The sequence below is a fragment of the Saccostrea cucullata genome, unplaced genomic scaffold, assembly GCF_032062105.1.
Source record: "Saccostrea cucullata isolate Sc308-1 unplaced genomic scaffold, CSIRO_AGI_Scuc_v1 ctg17828, whole genome shotgun sequence".
Classification (NCBI taxonomy): domain Eukaryota; kingdom Metazoa; phylum Mollusca; class Bivalvia; order Ostreida; family Ostreidae; genus Saccostrea; species Saccostrea cuccullata.
Window position 1 is genome coordinate 4,659 of NW_026929860.1, and position 6,215 is coordinate 10,873.

Below are 6,215 nucleotides of genomic sequence, written 5' to 3' on the forward strand. Positions count from 1 at the left end.
ACAATCTGGCTAGAATTAAATTCAAAGAATTCTAAACTAATTTATTATTGTTCAGCGTATCGTCCACCATCTGCTCTCTCCTGCTGGGCGGAAGACCTGGCTAGAGAGATAAACCGTGCCTCCTGCTGTGACGATGCAGAAATTATCTTAACAGGTGACTTTAATGTAGACTTATTCAAAGAACCCCCACAAAGTTGGACATATGCTTTAGAAGAATTTGATTTTTCACAGTTAATTACATCAGCAACCAGAGTAACTAATACTTCAAGTACACTAATAGATCACTTTTACACCAATAAACCAGATAACATGTGTGAAGTAAATGTACCTTTTATAGCCATCTCTGACCATTACCCAATATGTGCCACTAGAAAAACAAAATGCATGCAACAAAAAGGAAAACACATAGAAATAGGGTATAGAGACTTCAAAAAGTTTGATGAAAATAAATTCCTCCACGACTTAAAAGATGTAGACTTTAACAATCTCCTCCAGATACATGACCCTAATGAAATACTAACTGAATTCTATGAATTATTTAAGAGCATACTTGACCAGCATGCAAAGGTTAAAACAAAACGCGTAAAGAGCGAAATCCGCCCTAAATGGATGACACAAGAAATAAACAATGCTAGACATTTAAGGGACTCTTACCATAAAGAAGGAGATATGGAGAACTATAGAATTTATCGAAACAAAGTTAGTCTTCTTATAGACAAATCAAAATCGTCTTACTATAAAACAGCTATTGAACAAAGTTCAAATCCCAAAGAAATGTGGAACTATCTTAATCAATTAACATGTAATTCAAAGAACATAACACCATCTCATGTGTTTTCTAATGGGGAAATTGTTGACAATTTACAGGATATTGCAAATACTTTTAATAACCACTTTACGGATATCTCTAATAAGCTTCTGATGAAAATGCCTAAACATGATTATGATCCTAATATATTATGTAATTTTGCTAGGTCTAAGCTTGATGAGGAAACCATCTTTAGTATTCATCAAATTGATGAAAGTGAAGTTTTTAACATGCTAAATTCTCTAAATATCAATAAATCAGCTGGCATTGACTTTATTGGGCCGCGTCTTCTAAAAGTCGCATCCAAATATATATGTAAACCTATAACTCATCTTATTAATGCTATCATAGTAAGTGGTATTTTCCCGACAAATTTAAAACAAGCCAAAGTAACACCTATTTTTAAGAAAGGTGACAAAGCTGACCCGAATAATTATCGTCCTATTGCTATTTTACCAACTATATCTAAACTGATACAAAAACATGTAGCTAAGCTAATACAAAACTTCACTAATGAATTTGATCTACTAACACAATCCCAGTCGGGATTTAGGGAACTCCATTCTTGTCAAACTTCACTTACAAAACTAACAGAAAGTTGGCTTAATGCAATGGATCGTGGTGAACTAATCGGCATTACATTTATAGATTTTAGTAAAGCTTTTGATTTGGTGAATCATGATATTCTTCTAGAGAAATTAAATCATTACAAATTTGACCAAACAGCTATAAAATGGTTTAAGTCATATCTTTACGACAGGACCCAGTGTGTTAAATTTGGAACATGTGTCTCCAATATTCAACCCGTCACAGCAGGAGTGCCACAAGGGTCAATTCTGGGCCCTCTTTTATTTTTATTGTAGATAAATGACCTTCCATTACATGTAAACAATTCAAATATTGATATGTTTGCTGATGATGTTACTCTGTATTCAAATAATCATAATGCACGATGTTTGGAAAATACGCTAAATGCAGATCTTTGTGAGATTGAAAAATGGTGTGCTCAAAATCAAATGGTTTTAAATGTAGATAAAACAAAATGTATGTTAATGGGAACACAGCAAAGAAAATCAAAATTATATAATCCAAATTTGCAACTTTATGCCTCAGACAAAACAATTGAAATTGTTGAAACTGGAAAAATTCTTGGTGTACATATTGATGATAAGTTACAGTTTGCAAATCATATTGACTAAGTTTGTAAAACGGGTAATTATAAGTTATTTACGCTTCGTAGGATTAAGAAATTTCTCCCTCTTCACACCAGGAAACTTTATTACAACGCTTATATTTTACCATCTATTAAATATTGTTTGACTGTTTGGGGTAATGCCCCCAAGCAGGACATGGACAGACTATTTAAATTACAGAAAAGGGCAGCAAGGATTATCCTTGACGCAAGTCCTGATTCTTCTTCTAAACCACTGTTTGAGAAACTTGGGTGGTTAACAGTTTATGAACTAGTTGATCTATACAAATACATATTATTATACAAAATTTTCAGTGGAATGACTCCCGAATATCTTCGTAATTTATTTGAATTTCAGTCTTCAACTTCTTATAACCTGCGATCTGAAACTAATTATGATCTTAGATTACCAAAATTTCGTACAAACTTATTCAAGACCTCTTTTCAATATTCAGGTGTACATCTATGGAATAAACTTCCCCAACACATTAGATTCTCTCAATCTCTACGAACACTCAAGCGTAATGTGGAAAATTACATTATCAGCTGTCGTACAATCATTTGAGCATAATAAGAGTTCAATATTGTATATTGTACTGTTATTGTTAAAATGTGTCTGTATTTGAACACTCTATTCATAATTCAGTGATTGTAATTCATCAAACCTATTACATGTACTTAATTGTATATAATTATGAATTGTATCTTGACAAAGTGTATATATTTTGTATTTGATATATGTATATATATAGAGGGCCCTGGGGAAGAATAGTGCATGCACTAACCAGGTTACCTTCTTTAAATAAAGTTTTATTATTATTATTATTATTATACGAGTCAGAAATTATACAGCACAATCAATAACCTTGAATATAAACATTGAGCTAATCTTTTACATTTGTTTCTGTGTAAACATTCAGATACATGTAATACAAAATAGAAAAAAAATACCGGTGGTATGTATAAAAAAATCACATTTCTGCTTTATATGAAAACTGAAAAGGTCCCAATTCACTTTCAAATATAATACAATGTTATTGATAATCTCCACTCATTATTTAACAGAATACACCTCAAATAATACAACACCTATGCTGTATTATGCTAGCTTAGTGGGAGCAGCTGGTTTCATTTTGATAACAATACATAATTATTGAACATACATTACATTGTATGTGAAAAATAAACCACTGCAATGTACATGTATTTGTAAATTATTTTTTGTGTAACAAATTATACCACTATCACAGACATTAAAAACCGCTCAGGCAAAAGCCATAGACGATTAACTATGAAAAACCTGTGTCCGTCGCTATGTAAATAATGTCTCAAGGGAGAATGCCGGACGTGCATTCGGTGTATTATTTAAAATTGCATGAACATCCTAATGATATTTGCATGTATAAAAAATCAAAATTAAAATACATTTCAACAATAGTGTTACTTCCATTACCGGTATATTAATACAAACATGATATATATTATATATAAAGCATAAAACGTTTGTGTAGTGAAGAACACCTTACTGAATACTGTCTTCTCATTGGCCTTCCTTTGGCCACGCCTACCATATACAGTCAAAATCTCTAAAATATGTTTCTATCATACAATGTTTTCTCGCTATATTACGAAATGTTGGAAAACACTATTATTTTTGGTGCATGTACATATATAAAATAAACTTTGCAGTTTTAATACATGAAATTAAAAAAAGTGGGAAAAAAGTACATGAAAGGCTATTTGATATGCATTTATATACAGGCTAGTAACATCTTGACATCTTCAATTTACAATGAAAAATGTTGCAGTTTACATATTCACAAAAAAGAAAAATACTAAATCATCTGTGAGAATATTTAAAGATAAAGTTTGCAAAATGTATGAGAATATGTATGTGTTCAGCTTCACCCAGTGAGCCTGTCTGAGCTTGACCTCTTTGGATTAAATGTTCTTATGTGTGTGGTAGATGCTTGTGTGTTTGCATATGTGTTCAGCTTCACACATTTTCATGTATGTGCTCGACTTCACACGCCCTGGAAAATATGTAATAGGTTGTGTTATATGCTTGTGTGATTGCATATGTATCAAGCTTAACACATTTTCATGTATGTGCTCCACTTCACACGCCTTAAAAATATGTTATAGGTTGTGGTAGATGCTTGTGTGATTGCATATGTGTTCAGCTTCACACATTTTCATGTATGTGCTCGAGTTAACACGCTTTGGAAAATATGACACTATGATGGTGTAAAATGTTTACTTATGTATGATGCACACAGAGAAAAAAGTTCAGTGTGCTTAAAATGTGTCACTGTGGTGGTGTAAAATGTTAACAAGTGTATGATGCACACAGAGAAAAAAGTTCAGTGTGCTTTGTTCTGAAAGAATGATCATATATATGTACTGCAGTTATTTCCTCTTAAGAAATTGACAATCATAATAAGTTACATATTCATTTCACATAATTGTACCGAAAATTACATATCCAGTTTAAATGATTGTACTGAAAATTAAATTTATGCAAAAACTCTCTGGATGAATAACTAGCTTTATAATTATGAATGCTTGAATGTTCATCTATAAATCTATAAAAGGATATTTCTTAGTTTACATATTCTTGACCATATCATTCATAACAGTATATATTCTTGATCAAGACATCCCTTTTGGATTCTCCTCTCTGACATCTTTTCTCAGTCACCAATCAGTTCAACAGTCATCAGGGTACTCAGATCTTTCAGGTGGTTTACAAAAACTGTCCTAATAATAAACATCATTTTCAAAATTATAGAGAAAAAAAGGTTTACATTACTTCTATTGAAATTAAAGCACAGGCTTTGAAAGACATAATTCGGTAACTTAAAACATTTATAACTAAACATAATAGAAATGCAGACAATAAGGCTCAATGTCAAACATATGATACATTGTGTAATAGCCTTGAAACTTGCTAGGTTACTTAAAATGTTTGTGGCAAGCTTTCACTAAGTTAAGCAAAATATAAGCAGTTCTTGATTACACATTGAAGTCTGATCTTCACCTGTGAGTTCTGACCTGCACATTTAGATGATGATGATCACTCTTAAATATCTTCATCACAACATCTGAAATTCTTCCATATTTCCTATCTGCAGCTCAGCTCAAGTGTATATAGACTCCCTGTACAAATGCATACACAATAAAATTTTAAATAAAGATATGATTTATCTCTTCACCATACCCAGCCTTTTTAAAAAAAGTGAGAAAACAATATACTTTCCTTTAGATAAAACCAAGTAGTCAATGTTTAAAATATGTTTATCTCTAGAATTATAGATTTATATTGGCTGAAAAATTTATTCAAAAAAATCAAAGGAAATTACCTAAATACACATGTATGTGACTGATGTCTCAGATCACAACTATTTAAAAGCGAGACCTTTCCACCCTCAGCAGCATGGGTTAGCTCCCCATAATGGCATTCTTTGTATCTACAAAAGATATACAATGAAAATCTAAAAAAAAATTAAAGAGCGAACGGTGTATTTTTGCATCAGATTAAATTTATTTCTGCCAATGTTTGGCGGATAAATTTCCATAATAAAATGAAACGAATTATTAACAACAAACAAGACACATTTATTACCTTGCAGTCACCGTCGCACATACTGTATACAACTGATAACATCCCAAATTCCTTTCTGGTGTTGTTTTCTTGCGGAATTTTCTTGCTTTTTAAAATGGTCCCGCTTGGTTCCCATTTATTGCCCTGAATAAGAAAAAGGTTTTGTTTACAAGTTTCATATTTAATAAAATCTCCCGCACATTTACAGCCTTTATTGTAAACTACTAAAAACATACTCTACACAAAATTTTCAGCTCAGTATTCTGTTATCCTCTTCATTCAAGTAATATGTAAACTCTTCTCAAATGTAAAACGAACGATCTACTTTGAACAGTAACCCAAATATGGCACAGTGTAGTCGGTTGAATAGCCAATCATTTCAAATCAAGTTTAGCGGGTCTGCAGCGTTATTTTGACGAAGTTTGCAACCAGTGGTAATTTTTTTGAAACATCATCTAGATTTAAGAAGATTCTTGCCTTGACAACTGTTCGAACTCCCGGGTTGGCATGCACTGCAGGTTTGTTTACGATTTACAGCCGTTTTAACTTTCAGCATAGATCAGTAAATTGTGCATGTTGTGAAACAATGAAAGTCAGGAAAACTACGATGT

The 6,215-nt window shown here is 32.0% G+C and overlaps 1 long non-coding RNA gene across 1 annotated transcript; it reads right to left on the reverse strand.

Moving 5' to 3' along the window:
* Window positions 1-2,828: 2,828 nt before the first annotated feature.
* On the reverse strand, window positions 2,829-5,682 carry LOC134282334 (uncharacterized). Its single transcript, XR_009995268.1, has 4 exons — window positions 5,626-5,682; window positions 5,363-5,462; window positions 5,041-5,159; window positions 2,829-4,760 (listed from the first exon to the last, which is right to left on the reverse strand). It is a non-coding gene; the product is annotated as an uncharacterized LOC134282334 (long non-coding RNA).
* Window positions 5,683-6,215: the final 533 nt, after the last annotated feature.